This window comes from Culex quinquefasciatus, chromosome 2 (genome assembly GCF_015732765.1).
Source record: "Culex quinquefasciatus strain JHB chromosome 2, VPISU_Cqui_1.0_pri_paternal, whole genome shotgun sequence".
NCBI lineage: Eukaryota > Metazoa > Arthropoda > Insecta > Diptera > Culicidae > Culex > Culex quinquefasciatus.
Genome location: NC_051862.1, coordinates 89,082,460 through 89,097,516, shown reverse-complemented (window position 1 = coordinate 89,097,516; position 15,057 = coordinate 89,082,460).

Here is a 15,057-nt window from a genome sequence, read left to right as displayed (position 1 = left end):
GCCGACTCCTACACCTGGAATGACTTAACGGCCTAACAACCAAGGCCGGGACCGACATTTTACTTCCTCATCCGATGGAAGGTTGGAGCAGATGGGAATCGAACCCAGAATCATCCGCTTACAAAGCGGACAAACTCCACCCTCCCCTAACTATAAATTAATATCACGCGTACGAGGAGAAATAAAAGTGGTGCAAAGAGAGCGAGTAAAAGGCAGCGGCGCCGATATCGGAAGGGAACAGTGAGAAAGAGCACAAGAGAGAACACTCAAAATCACCAACACAACAAAAGGGCAAAACTCCAGCGTGAATGATAGTAATAATAACACAACCAACAATAACAACAACAATCGAGCCGCTGTACCCCTTATGCTCTCACATACACTGCTTTGACTTGGACTGCCAGTCAGCCGACACACCGGTCTTCTGAAAGGGAAAAAAGTTAGTTACATCCTCCCAGTTGTTGTTCCCGTGTTATTTTATTCTTTTTTTCTGTGTGGGTACTTCTTTTTATTTCTGGTGCATGGAAGGGAAACAAGTACAAGTCATGTCCCGAGTAATGGAAGGAAGAGCGATCGGTACTTTCTTAGTTCCCAATTTGCTCAAGAGTACTCTCAAAATAATGTTTTCAATTCAATTTAAATTTTGTTCAACAACACATTTATTTCACTTTTTGAGACTTTTTAAAGCATTTCAAGAATAATTTGAAAAATTGAAATATTTCCATCCATATTTTTTCTATTTTCTTGTTTTCAGTAGTTCTCAAACGACTCAAATGAAATATACAACTTTATGATAATTGTCAAAAATAAATATAAAACAGAATATTTGAGTGAAGCAGATTTTAAAGTTTCTAAACTAGACTCCTCCTAAACTCGGGCTTAACTTCTGAAGAGTTCCAAATCACGAGTCTGAACTTGGTTCATGGATCACGACTAGTAAACATACCATCCAGTAGCAGAACAAAACGGTACTCCAAGACTCCAAGAGGAAAGAGAGCGAGCTCAAAAGAGAAAGAGCAATGTTACTTCTTTCCCGGACTCGAAACTTCAAAATTTGCTCGCAGTAACTCCGCAACTCCAACTTAAAAGAGAATCGCTCGCTCTCTCTCAAGTGGGAACAATATTCATTCATTGATTCGACACGGTTCTACCGTTTGCCGGCTTCGCTTAATACTGCTACTAACCAACATTAACTTACGTGCTGGTGTTTGTGTGAAATTGCCCCTTCTGGTAGGTTTAGATTTTAATCTACTTTCGACGTAATGTGAGCTCGTGGAGGGAATTCACTCGACTTTTTTAACCTCTTGAATTTTAATTAGATATCTGAAGAATGAATTAAATACTAATTTGTAAAGAGAAGGGACTTGTGTTAATAATTCAAGGTAAAACTAATTTTACCAAAATTATTAAAAAGGTTATCAAATTAACGATTCAAGAAAATTAAATCCATGAATCTTGAGAAACAAAATGAATTTATAAAATAGCAATTGTACAATTTGTGATGTATGTTAAACATGGAAGTTAATTAACTCTCAAGTCAACTCTGCTAACCCACTCTCACACACACTGACATAAGGAAACAACTCCACACAAAAAGAACGAACGAAAAGCAAGTGAGACAAAATAAGTCATTATTAATCATTAGCTTATCGGGTAACTTCTGTTTTTTCGTAAATCCCATATTTTGCTCGTGTCGAAGAACTTCCTCAACAACTCCAACATTCTCTGGAAAACAGCGTAAAATCGCTCATATAGGAAAAAGTTGTAAACGATGGGAAAAGAAAATGCAAAAGCATAGTGATAGAACGGGTAAAAAGTAAAATGTTGACCCAATTCATAACCTAAAATTGGTTGAAATTTTACACATTGTGTTTTAAATTAAAGTCTAAACAATTCCCAACAAAAATTAGGAAAGTTGTTTTAAAAAGAGTCCATAAAATCTCCACTCTCTCTCCTATTTTCTGCGCCCACGCAAAGCGTAAGACAAAAGTGATTTAATCAAATTTTTCCCACCCACGCATGCACCCATACACCACTATCCGTCACAATATAAGGAAATGATGATTTATCACACACTGTTATGCGGAGGCAGTTTTCCATCCAGTATATATAGACCGGAAAAATTTGCGTAATTAATAGGATGACTGCAACTTTTTCTTACGATATGGCTGTTGGTGTGCAGTGTGAAAACAATGATGATTAGAAATCAATAAAACCGATCAGTTTTAATTTATCATGATTGTCTATTGAGAATTTTCAAATTTGTTTGGAAATTCTTGTGAAATTTATTCAAACATTTAAATACTTCAAAAACCCCTAAACCACTCACAAAAACTGATTGTTTTGTTAAAACTCTCTGGACAACGAAAGTTGAAAGGAAAATATGTTTTATTAAAATAACTGATTTTACCGCATTTCAAATATAATTGCTTCAAATCTATTAAAATCATTTTTTTATTGAACAAACATCTATGGAAATTCAAAAGGATATCCGATATTTACAATTCGCAATTCGCAATTTTCAGTGTAAGAACGGGTCTTGACCGATCTTATGCACCAGGTTCCCGACGAACACGCACTGCCCTTACACCTACATCTCACCCTTGCTCTGAGTCAGTACGAGCAGCACGCTAGAACACGCTTTGAGTGTTCGTGCCAGGCATGCACACCTTCTTTTCCGGTTACGCATTTTAACTCGGCCGGGGGGTGGTACATTACGTAGGGTTTGATGTAAGTATAAGCGCCTAACCATTTATAGTGTGCCTATCAACGTTCATTAAAGCAAAAACTGTTTTATTTTTAGTTTGAATTCAAAAACTAATTGTTATTTACTGTGTATTGTTTTCTCCTGAGTCTTTCCTAGTGTTGAGTCGTGTTTATCTGTTGCTATTTCTTCTGTCGCGGTGTTTTGTTACAATGTTTTGAACCTAAGCATGTTATTCAAAAGTTTACCAAAAGTACAATAGTAACATTTGTATTAATCCTTCAATCATTCTATAAACTGAGTAAGGGCTTGAACCTCACTTGTTAGAAGAAAAGGGTTTAGGTTGAAAACAATAGACAGTAAAGGAGAATATACTTTATAAAGAATCAATAGTAAGAGAATCATAATTGTATGTAAAAAAGTAAAAAGTATAAGCTTGATGTAGTAGATCTAGAAATAGGCAATAGTTAATAAATAGAGATAACAAACAAGCTTAGATTATTGTTATGATGGACTAGATAAAAAATTAATTAAATAAATAAATAAGGAAGTAAATCAACAAAGAATAGGCAAATGATAAATAGACTTGGTATTACTAGTACATTAGGGGAAGGTTTATTTTAAAGAAAACACACAGTTTGTTAAAGCAGCATTATTTGGAAAAAAGAGTGCAAGCATTGAGAGATACGAGATTCAAGAGTTAATTCTGTAATTCTGTAATTTCGGACGATACGAAAATCAAGAGTTAATAAATCAAAACCAAAATGGTAAACAGAAGAATTAGTGAAGAAGTACGAATCAGTAGAGCAAAATAAAAACAGGAGATAGATGGTAGCTGGAAATGGAAAGGAGAGAAACCCCGTTCGGCGACGTTCAGGTACATCCACAGCAGTTGACTCAACATACTGCGAATCAAAACAATACCGTCTACAATCACAAATTACTTCCCTTTCACACATTGTCGCGCCCCTTTCTTTTAGCCGTCTCGACTCTGACCCGCGGTGGTCAAAGGTTAACGATCCGTTTCCACAGGCCACCAGCTAGGTCATCATGAAAACCAAGCCAACGTGAAGATAAGCAAATAGGACACTTGCAAGGAACCAGAGCTATACTGTTCTGATCAAGATAATTCGGAAGATCTAACAGAACTACGGATGTAGTTAGTTGCGCTCCTTCCAGGATGTTCCTTACGTGGACGTCAACCGAAGAGCACGCAACAAGGTCAGTGCCATTGCATGCTCTGAGGTATCAATCCTTGGCCTGCAAAAGGATATCCGATATTTACTGTAAATAAATTGTTCATTTCAAAAGTTGCGCAAAGTTATAATATTAAATGCTGTTACAAATTGAGGTCATGTGTTCGATTCTCGTACCGGGACGTCGATTTTTAAGATAAGTTCTACGGTTAGGTGATTTCAATTCAATTTAGTTTAATTGGTGAGTAATCAAGATACAATGAGTTATTTTTAAGTGAAAAACAGAGTTTTGGAGTTCCTTTCAGCTGTGTGTTACAACATAATCCATTTTGGAACAATTATTTCTTTAACTTCACTAGGGACCATCCATAAACCACGTGGACACTTTTTGGGAATCTCGAACCCCCTTCGTGGACAATTGTCCATACAAAAATCTTTTTGTATGGAGCGTGGACAATCGCCATACCCCCTCCTCCCCCCTAAAGTGTCCACGTGGTTTATGGTTGGTACCTAGCAAGAGTAAGAAAAATTAAAAAAAGAAACTTACAGAAAGGTTAAGTTATATAAAGGGTTGTTGTATTATTTTTTCACTTATTTATTTCAAGGTACATTTGTGTATGTTTTTCCACTTTTCCATACAAGAATAGATCTTCAAAAACGTTTATAAAAAAAATTATATATTTACGAAATAATATAATCAGGTGAAGTAAAATTTTATTAGATTTTTCAAATTATATTTTTCAAATTATATTTTTTGGCGTTAGGCCGTTGCAAATATTTTTCAAAGTTTATGTCGCCCCTTCAAAGTCGGCCTGAATAATCATATTTTTCAAATTTTAATGAAAATTATATAATCATTTATAATTTATAATCATATTTAGCATGTTTGAACTCCTTTGAAGACATTTGAAATTTTCATGAAATACCAATGTAAGGTAAAACGAAAAGTTTTTTTTGCGACTTTTTAGCAACTGGACGCGTGTAAAATGCATTTTAAAACACTTTGTTCATCCAAATGTTTAAACCTAGGATGGTAATTTAAATTTTAAGTGATAAATTCTCCAGAACTTCGCGATTTTTACAAGATTCAAAATTTTGCGAAAATATCAAGAATAATGGTCATGTAATTGGCATATTTTGGCAAGGAATTTCTTTAGAAATAAAGTTACACTTTGTGATTTGTAACTTTGTGATTTTGACAATTTTCCATTCTGTTTAAAAATATTGCTTCCTTTTTGACATGTTCGAGTTTTGGTGTTAACACAACATTTAAAAATGGTGTTGCCAATAAAGTAAAACGCATCTGTATTGACAATTTATTCTTTCTCTTAGAAAGTCAACTATCCAATTTTATAAATAATAACCGGTCCATACAATGCAAATCTTTTAGTGTATAGTACAGTCAAGACTCGATTATCGGATATCCTACTTAAAATTTTAATTTTCAGATGATCGAATCCTAACAATTTTCAACCTAATTTCCAAAGTTCGAAACAAAAAGTATCACAAAATGACACATGACTACACTTAAGCAATATAGTACAGAATCGATTATCCAAAGCCTGGATTATCCGATGTTTAGATTATCCGAAAGTTTCTTAGGAACTTTGCTGGTATTTTTATTTCATCTCAACATTCAATTTTAGTTTTGTGTGTCTAATTTAATCTGAAAAATGTTTTTTTTTATTGTTTCAAGACCGCCATTTTGGCCGCCATCATGCATTTAAAATTTCCAAATCACTTTTGAACAATTTAAGGGGCAAATTTTTCGTGAATCGACTTTCTGAGGACTTCGGATAGTCGAGCTCGGACTGTAATTGCAAAGTTGTTTGGGTGAGACTTAGAAAACATCAATTTTCCTGTTTTTAAATCTTTGCATGGGAATATCTCAGCAACTAAGAGTCGTATCAACAAAGTTTGAAAAAGCGAAATATAGATAATTTTCTCAAATTTTTAAAAATATTTTTTTTAAAAGTGGGCAAACATGGTCACTAATTTTAAACAAATAGTAACTGCGACTATTTTCAAAAAAAAATACCTAAAAATGGCAATAACTTAAAAACGAGGCACTTTATCAAAATTTTACTAAATTACTTTCTGATTGCAAATTCGATTTTACATCGAAAAATTAAGTTGACAAATTTTTGCTACCAATATTTCGATTATTTGAAAAAATAAGTTTTGATTCAAAAATTCGTAACTCGGTCAAAGATTTTTTGCCCGTTCTGGAAATTTCTGAAAAGTTGGCATTTGATGTCCCCTAAAACATATCAGAAAATAAAAAATATATAAAAGTAGTGTGTTTATTTTTTGCGAATCAAGTTTTAGTGACAAAAAGTGAAATTAAAAAAATCACCAATTTTTTACCGTGTATCATTTTTTTTCAGTGTATTCCTTATCCATACCAACAACTTTTCCAAAGGTACCAAATTGATCAAAAAAGTCCTTCAAAAAATACAGATTTTTGAATTTTCATGTATCATTTTTATATGGACAGCTGCCAAATTTGTATGGAAAATTATATGAACGAACTAATGATGCAAAATGGCTTCTTTGGGCATACCGAAGGCACCAAAAAGGTTTCAGCCGGATTAAAAAATACAAAAAACTAATTTTTTTTTTTTTTTTTTGTTTTTGGAAGGGTGATCCAGCCGCACATCGTTGATGTCGAAACCTCTAAACTGGGCCCTCGTCCTGTCACGTCCGTCAGTAGTCTTGTCGTACATTACAACTAGAATCAGATCTGCCAATGAATTAGTACACTTCGACCAAATAAACACTGACGCTGTATGGATCTGACTCTAGAATAAATGCACAGTTGTGTGTTATTCATAAGTCCAAAATGTTCAATTATTCATATAAGTCCAAATATTCATTTGCGGATAACAACCTAACTTGAATTGAATACAAGATTTAAAGCAACCTATCCGAAAGCTACTCTTATCTCAAATCCCCGACATTTTAATTATTAACCAAAAAAAACGTTTCTTTAAAAACCTGTCTGGCATCTTTTAAAAAACAAAAAAAAAATAACAGTTGATATTTTACAAGTCGTGAATTGAAAAAGAGACGACCATTTGATCGTCAGAATTCCAGTAGATCCTCGATTCGCAACAATGGTCGATACAATCATAATCCGACAACCGTTAGTTCAACAGATCAACGAATTTACTCCGATATCATTTCACTATTGATTGATCGAGACTCTATGGAAATTCTGACAAATCAGAATGATTTTTATGCTACTTGAATGAAAATCACCGATTCTGATAGAATTACTAAATTCACTGTTACTAATTTTGTCCCTAAATAACTAAAGGCAAAGTATAAAAAGTTGATATTTATTAGGATGTAACAAAAATGACTTTTTGGCGGGCATTCAGGGGTTTGTTCCGGTGGGCATACTGAGCCCAAATACCAAATATGAGCTTGATTGGACGTAACAGGAGCTGGCGCTCCGCCCTTCAATTTTAAATGGGATTTAACCCGTAAAAACAGATTTTTTCAAAAATGTCAATTTTTGAGGCATTTTGGCCACTGAAGCGTTTACCAAAAACATCACTGGCGTGTAGGCCAGATCCTTGCGCATCTTTTGTTATATATAACATTGAAGTTTGAAGCACCCTGGAGCTCGGTACAGATCTTCAAAGTTTGGCATTTTTTCGAAAAACCGGCCCCGGCAAAAAAGATATGCGTCGCGTCTCGCGACGCCCGAGACGCCATTTGATTTTGCTGGGACCGGTTTTTCGAAAAAATGCCAAACTTTAAAGGTCTGTACCGAGCTCCAGGGTGCTCCAAACTTCAATGTTATGTATACCAAAAGATGCGCAAGGATTTGGCCTTCACGCCAGTGATGTTTTTGGTAAACGCTTCAGTGGCCAAAATGCCTCAAAAATTGTCATTTTTGAAAAAATCTTTTTTTACGGGTTAAAGCCCATTTAAAATTGAAGGGCGGAGCGCCAGCTCCTGTTACGTCCAATCAAGCTCATATTTGGGATTTGGGCTCAGTATGCCCACCGGAACAAACCCCTGAATGCCCGCCAAAAAGTCATTTTTGTTACACTCTAATATTTATAGTTAAAATCCTAAATTCTACAAAAACTGAATTTTTAAAAACCCGCATCCTAACCTGACACCCACATTAAGATAGGGAAAAATCACATATGTAGCGGTTCATTGTACAAATGTGATATTTCCACTATCAGAGAACCTCCTTGTCTCGATGACAGCTTACCGGCCATCGATTAAGCCCTGAGACTACGCCAAAGTGGGTTCTCGCAGCATGAAGTGGTGTCCATGTGTAAAAATGGAAGCTTCAGCAATATACTGAACACTTCGACTTTAATTCCACATCGAATCAAATCATACTCTTTGCCAAACAAGCATCAAACCTATGACACTCATTATGACAAAGCCCAGGGAAAAAAATACAAAAAAACTAAATTTAAAAACATACCGATTTCGTAGAAATTGCTCAATATCTAAAATCCCATAAAAACCTTCGGATAATCGATAATCGAGGCTTCGGATAACCGAGTCTGGACTGTAATAAGAAAACCCCACGTGCTCCGGTACGATTCGGTCAAAGCAAATCATTTTAAAACCACGTGATTCTTGCATATTTTTACAAATGTTATAATTATTTATATAATAAATTACACGTTCACTTACCGTATTTCCCTGGCAAAACGCCGCACCAAAATTGCACCACTTCTGTTCAGAATGTCAGAGGACACACATGCCGCTCAAGTGGGACAGACTGCCAAGTGATTGCCACCACGCCGCCGTAACATTCTGTCAAAACCCCCCTTCCCTTATTGTGGCTTTGTAGATCAGCAGTACAACAACAGCAACAACAGTAATAGTAATGCCAATAAAGAAGGGGGTTAGAAGCTGGTTAGAAGAGGGTGGTGATGGTCAAACACGCTGACCGACTTTTGGCGATGGTTGACTGACGGTGGACGGTGATCTAATCCTGTTTTTCTTCTTCTTGCTCGCTCCCAGGAAAATTCCCCCCACGTCACTTTGCACAAATTTTCCACATCATCACCAAATCAGCCGGTTAATCCTCTTTCTCTTTGCTAATCAACGCTGCTGAACTCGTGTTATCAAGATCTGCGGCAAAATGTGACCGACACACATACAAGCGCACACTCACTCACAAACACACGGGTTGAATCCCGGCGGGTTCGATTGATTTATTCCGTGTGTGAATAATCCGCCGGAGCAAAATCCATTTGCCAGACAGAAAATTTAATGAAAAAAGCAAAGAAAAAAAAATGCAAACTTTGTTACGTTAAAATTTGCCCTCCCAAAAGCGCAATTTCACTGAAAAACACTCGCACTCGATTCGCGACGATCCCCTCTTTCGATTGAGCACATTTTCACCGATTAATTTGCCGATTTTCACGGCGAAAATTGTACTTTTTCCAGGACCAGTTTGCACCTCGCGGATGAAAAATTTTATTGTGTGATTAGGACGGAGCGAAGAACCGTCATTGCGCGTGTACTCAAACTCGCGACTCACAGACACAGAGAGAAGAGAGGAGAATCACCGATCGATAACGAAGCCGACAACAAAAAGAACGGGTGGTGAGAAGTGAGAGAATGAGAAAGAGAGCGGAAGATGGCGATCAAAACAAACAGCGCGAGAATGGAAGTGAGCGAGTTTTGTGGGGCACTATGGGAAAATAATGGGAATTATTTTTAAATTATTATATTTATTTTTTCATTCAATTTCAGAAAACTTTTGAAGCAGTTTGTCCTTGATTATCTGAAGTTTGACTTTGCGATGGTTTCTCAGGAACTTCAGATAATTGAATCATATTTTATATTTTCTCACTTTTTAACATCAAATTTGGCAAATTCAAGCAAAACATTGTAAAACGACCGATCTCATTTTTCAAAACATTGAGAAAAACGAGGATGAAATCTGCGGTTAGTTTTTCAATTCCTATTTCGAACTTATTTGGCTGACTGTGGATATTATTCGAATAAAAAACGTAAAACTAGTATTGTTATGCTTCCCCGTATTCAATTTTATGAAAACATTTCATTATTGCTGTAAAATTGATGATAAAATTACATTGGCCTTTTAAAAAAGTTAACAACATGCGGGACCGGTTAAGCCCTTTGCGTTTTAGCGCCTTTGTAAACATTGGCGTGTTTCATTTTCCATCTGGCCCTATGTCAAACGGCCAAACACGACGTCAGGATTTGTTTTTGTTGTGCTTTTGTTTTTTGGCTTCGCAGGCCAAACCAAAACAAAATTTAATTATGATATCGTGTTAGGACTTTTGCACCAAACACATTTTTTTCTCGTTTTACGTTAATTGAACAGTAAATTCTTAGTTTTTTTTTCATAAAATTTATATAATGTATCGAGTTTTCTTGCATTCCTAAAGGTAAGATCCAAGTTTTGGTGTTTTAAAGTACCTAATAAAGTTTTTATTTTACAGGGAAGTGCAAAGCAGGTGGCGGAAGAGTTTTCGTTCGCAGTTTTTTCGGAGGAGCTGCTGCTGCTGAGCCGCCATGGAGTATCAACCCGGTTACGGTGATAAACATGCCAGAGTACGTGACGAGTCGGATGGCGGGGATTATCCGGAACCGGCAGCAGCAGGTTATTGCGAAGACATGAGGCTCGAAATCGTTTGTGTAACCGCAGTTCTCGGCGCAACTGATCGATCTGTGCTCGCTGGACCTCGCTCCGAAGAAAACCGCCACCAGCAGGTTCGGTCTGGACTGGGATGAAACCGCGCCTACGCCAAAAGGATACAAACGTACCTCCTCAGCATCTGTGACGAGAACAAAGTGTGCGGACAACACAGTGAACCACCCAGATGGGCTTGGACATCTCCGTCGATCCTGTATGCTTTTGTGCTTTACCGGCTATCACCCGAGGAAAAAGGAAGTGATTGAGTTCTTTCTGTTCTGAAGAGCGTATTCAACGGGAGGTTCCATCGGAACAAAATAGCTTGGATCTTGCTACGGCCGAACAGTACGACACGGAATAGCAAATTGGAGAAATGAATCACCTCTCATAAGCAAAGATTTCAAGTGATGGTTTTTACCAAATAAATTGATGCATTTTTGTTCTTTTGTGTTTAAAAAAAAATAAAATCATAATGACGCACGTCTGGGGAGGAATTTGCCGGAAAAAATCTCCAATTTTTATTTTTGGTAAATCGACATTTGTGGAAGAGTGAATTCGTTGATTGGAAACGTCCATGACGGCGTCGGAACATGGCACCGGTTGGTGGGTGACGCTGCTTCCGGTAGCATATTCTCCTTTGAAGCTGCCTTTATCGTTTCTTAGATCGCATCCACAGCCTGCATATTCTCAATTCGTACACTGACGCATCCGTCGTTCCGGATCAATTCTTCGGCGACAAAACGGATTCATGTCGTTGGCCCCGCTCGTGAATCTACTACCACCATGGTCACTGAAGGTGGCCACTATTGTCAGGTTGTTCCGGGCGTCGTCACCTGAGTTCTTGAGCGTAGTCGTTGGCTGGGGCAGGTTCACCTGGTACACGTCGTTACTGCTGAAGCGGGGCTGGCTGTTCATCGGCGACATGCGACCAGCGCGCGGCCGCAGATTTTTAGTTACTGTCCGTACCGAGACGAAGCGTTCATTCTTCTGCCGCGACCACCATCCGGACGTCACCTTTCACCGCTACCATTTTCAACTCCCCTGCTACTTCCGCAGGTGGATAAAATGGAACGAGCCATGCTGTTACCGCCAGGACTGACTGGACTTCCGAACGAGCTGCGCGGACTGCCCGTTATATTATTTGGAAACAAAGGGCCATACTCTGTTTTGGTTTTTGTTTTGAATCGATACTGGCTTGTTCTTGGAGCTAACACGATTTCAAAACAAAACAAAGCAGTTTCCACATTGGTCCTTTGATGCAAAGGGTCTAAGTGGATATTGAAAACAAATAAGATGTCATAAACTTTGGCCTTTTGTAAAATTATGTTTTTTTCTCATAAAAATCATTTTTTAATACTTTTCTCGACATGCAGTGATAGTTTATGACTAAAAGCATCGATTGCATTAAAAAACCGGTTTGTTTACATTTTTGACTTAGGTCCTTTTACAATGTTTTGCTTGAATTTGAGTCTGTGACGAGGTCTGTGAATATATTTGAGTCAAATTTCAGCGATGCCTTTTACATTGTAATTTGGTACCATCGCGGGCGTCAATAATTAGAGTTCACCTGCGCTGATACGATCGTAAGAGAACGGCCGCATGACAACCGCAGAACAAATTTTTGGCTGTTAAAGGTTGCCTTGAATTTTCAACCGACTTTTTGGAAAATATTCGAAACAAGCCAAGTTGACAGCCAAATCAACGCTGAATTTCAGTTCAACTTGCTGATTTTTACACTGCGGAAATTCGGCGGCTTTAACCTCCTGTCAGTTAAAGCGAAAGAGAAACGTGATTTTATCTAGCAAGAACCAATATATGAGGCAATATACCAAATGCATACTCAAAATTTTCTCACATTTTGTCCGCCATCTTCGATTTATTTTTAATTATTCTTTTTTATTTTTAGTTTTTACGCTTCGTCGGGGCACTCCGTCGGGGTCGCTTCGTGGCTTTCTTCACGTCCGTCTGGGCGGAACAGTCGCGGAAACTGCGGACCGCCGATTCTTCATCTGGCTCACTTTTTCACCGATTCTTCGTCGGGGCACTCCGTCGGGGTCGCTTCGTGAATTTCTTCACGTCCGTCTGGGCGGAACAGTCGCGGAAACAGCGGTCCGCCGATTCTTCACCTGGCTCACTTTTTCAACGATTCTTTGTCGGGGTCACTTCGTGGCTTTCATCACGTCCGTCTGGGCGGAACAGTCGCGGAAACAGTGGTCCGCCGATTCTCCACCTGGCTCACTTTTTCGACGATTCTTCGTCTTGGCACTCCGTCGAGGTCACTTCGTGGCTTTCTTCACGTCCGTCCGGACGAAACAGTCGCGGAAACAGCGGTCCGCCGATACTTCACCTAGGTCACTTTAGCAACTTTAACACAACTCACGAAAAAAAACTTTCGAAATAAACCACGTTGCTAGACGTTGCTCCAAAACATAAACAATCCGAGCGCGACCCAACGACACGTCAAAACCAACACTCTGAATGAAATTACACAGATTTGGCTAAAAGGAAGGAGCGAGTCTCAAGGTTTTGAAGCGGATCCAAATCCGCTTCGAAAACTCGAAGTGGCACCCCCTTAGGTTGTTACAAAACTAATGATTTATTCATATTTTAATCCTGATTGTACAAATCCAGACTTTTTTTTTAAAAGGACCTATAAGCTATTGTCTTTCATATGTTTATAGGACCTAATCAAAAAAAACTCTAGAAATGTTCCATTGATAAATTTCCACATGTGAGTGAAAAAAGTAAATTTCGTCAGAATTTTCATCCAACATTTTTTGGAAATGTGTTAAAATTTTCTCAAGTAGGAAATTGTGAAGAAAACAATAATATAAGTGTTCCATAATAATTGGAACCTTCCACCTCGAGGTTCAAATTCATGAAATTTGTAATACGAATTCAAATGACTACCATCTGATCCACGCGGGGAGATTTTATTGAAATCGGGGGAACAATCGTTGAAAAAAACATTTCGTAACGATTGATGATTGAAAATATATTGCTTATTGCGAGATAAAATCACGTTTCTCCTTCGCTGCGAGTGACAGGCCGCCTAACTACCGCAGTGTAAAAATCAGCAAGTTGAACTGAAATTCTGCGTTGATTTGGCTGTCAACTTGGTTTGTTTTGAATATTTTCCAAAAAGTCAGCTGAAAACTCAAGGCAACCTTTGACAACAGCCAAAAATTTGTTCTGCGGTTGTCATGCGGCTGTCATGCGACCATTATCTTGCGGTCGTATCACCGCGCGTGAACTCTAATTATTAACGCCCGCAGTAATAATAACTCCATTTTAAAAATTAATGTCACCATTTTCAAAAGGTTTTCAATTTATTAAGATATCAATGTAAAAGCAAGTCTATTGAATTGAATTCAGTTTTGTTCTATTTTGAAACTATAATTGTCTTCAGCCACAAAAGTTCAACCACGCTCGAAAGCTTTTTTGAACAAAACTGTTGGATAATGTCATTTTCTATTCTCTAATATCGAAATGACAAAAACGTCCGATAAATTGATTTTCACAAATCCCCAAAATTTGATTTCAATCCTGAGATATTCAATAAAAATCGAAAAAAAAACTCCGTGCATTGTTGTCACTCTTCATATGAAAAAAGTTTCTTGTCGTACTATCTTGACATACCCTGAAAATTGCTGTACGTGCGACCACAGCCCAAAAAAAATTCAGGTCAGAACGCGTTTGACACACTTACCTGCCAGACTATCGTAAACATTTCTTGACTTTTTTTTGATAAGGTCCTATAAACAAAAGTAAACATTGAGTGTATCCCGCTTACTCCGATGGACTTTGACATAAGGTGTGAAAGGGATACACTCAATGTTTACATTTGTTTATAGGACCTTATCAAAAAAAAGTCAAGATTTGTAGTTACAACTCGGGACTCCGGCAATTTCAATCAAACTTTAGGACCATTCAAAGAATAGTCAACCAAATAAAACGTGTTCGTTATTGTTTATATTGCGTGCTCTTGTTTTTGTTTCTTCGAGGTCGAGGAGGACTTCGGATAATCGAGTTTGGACTGTATCTTAAAGCTAAGCCATTGGAATATTTTTTAAAAGTTTCTGTCGCCTCTTTCCCTTAAAAGTGCCTTCAGAAATCTGTGGGCAGATATATTTTCTTAAAAAAGCTCAAAAGTAAAAATGCAATCAACTAAAACTAAGTTATGCTTCAACCAGAATCGAGAGACAGAAACTTCAAAAAGTTTTGCAACTGGCCATGCAAAAAAAAGTGTCCATGTGGTTTATGGATGGTCCAACAGCGTGGAGTGTTGATTTTCGTTCATGTGTGGTTTTTTGTGAAAATTTACCAAAAACCCCAATTTTTCGGACCTACTCCACAGACCATAGAGAACAGCCCAAATAATAGTCATTGCACGGAAGTTTCTTTTTAATAAGGCCGTTGCAAATATTTTTTGAAATTTATGTCCCTCGACTCTGGAGGGAAAAATAAAAAAAAAGTACAAAAATTCAATATTTTAGTTAAAAAAG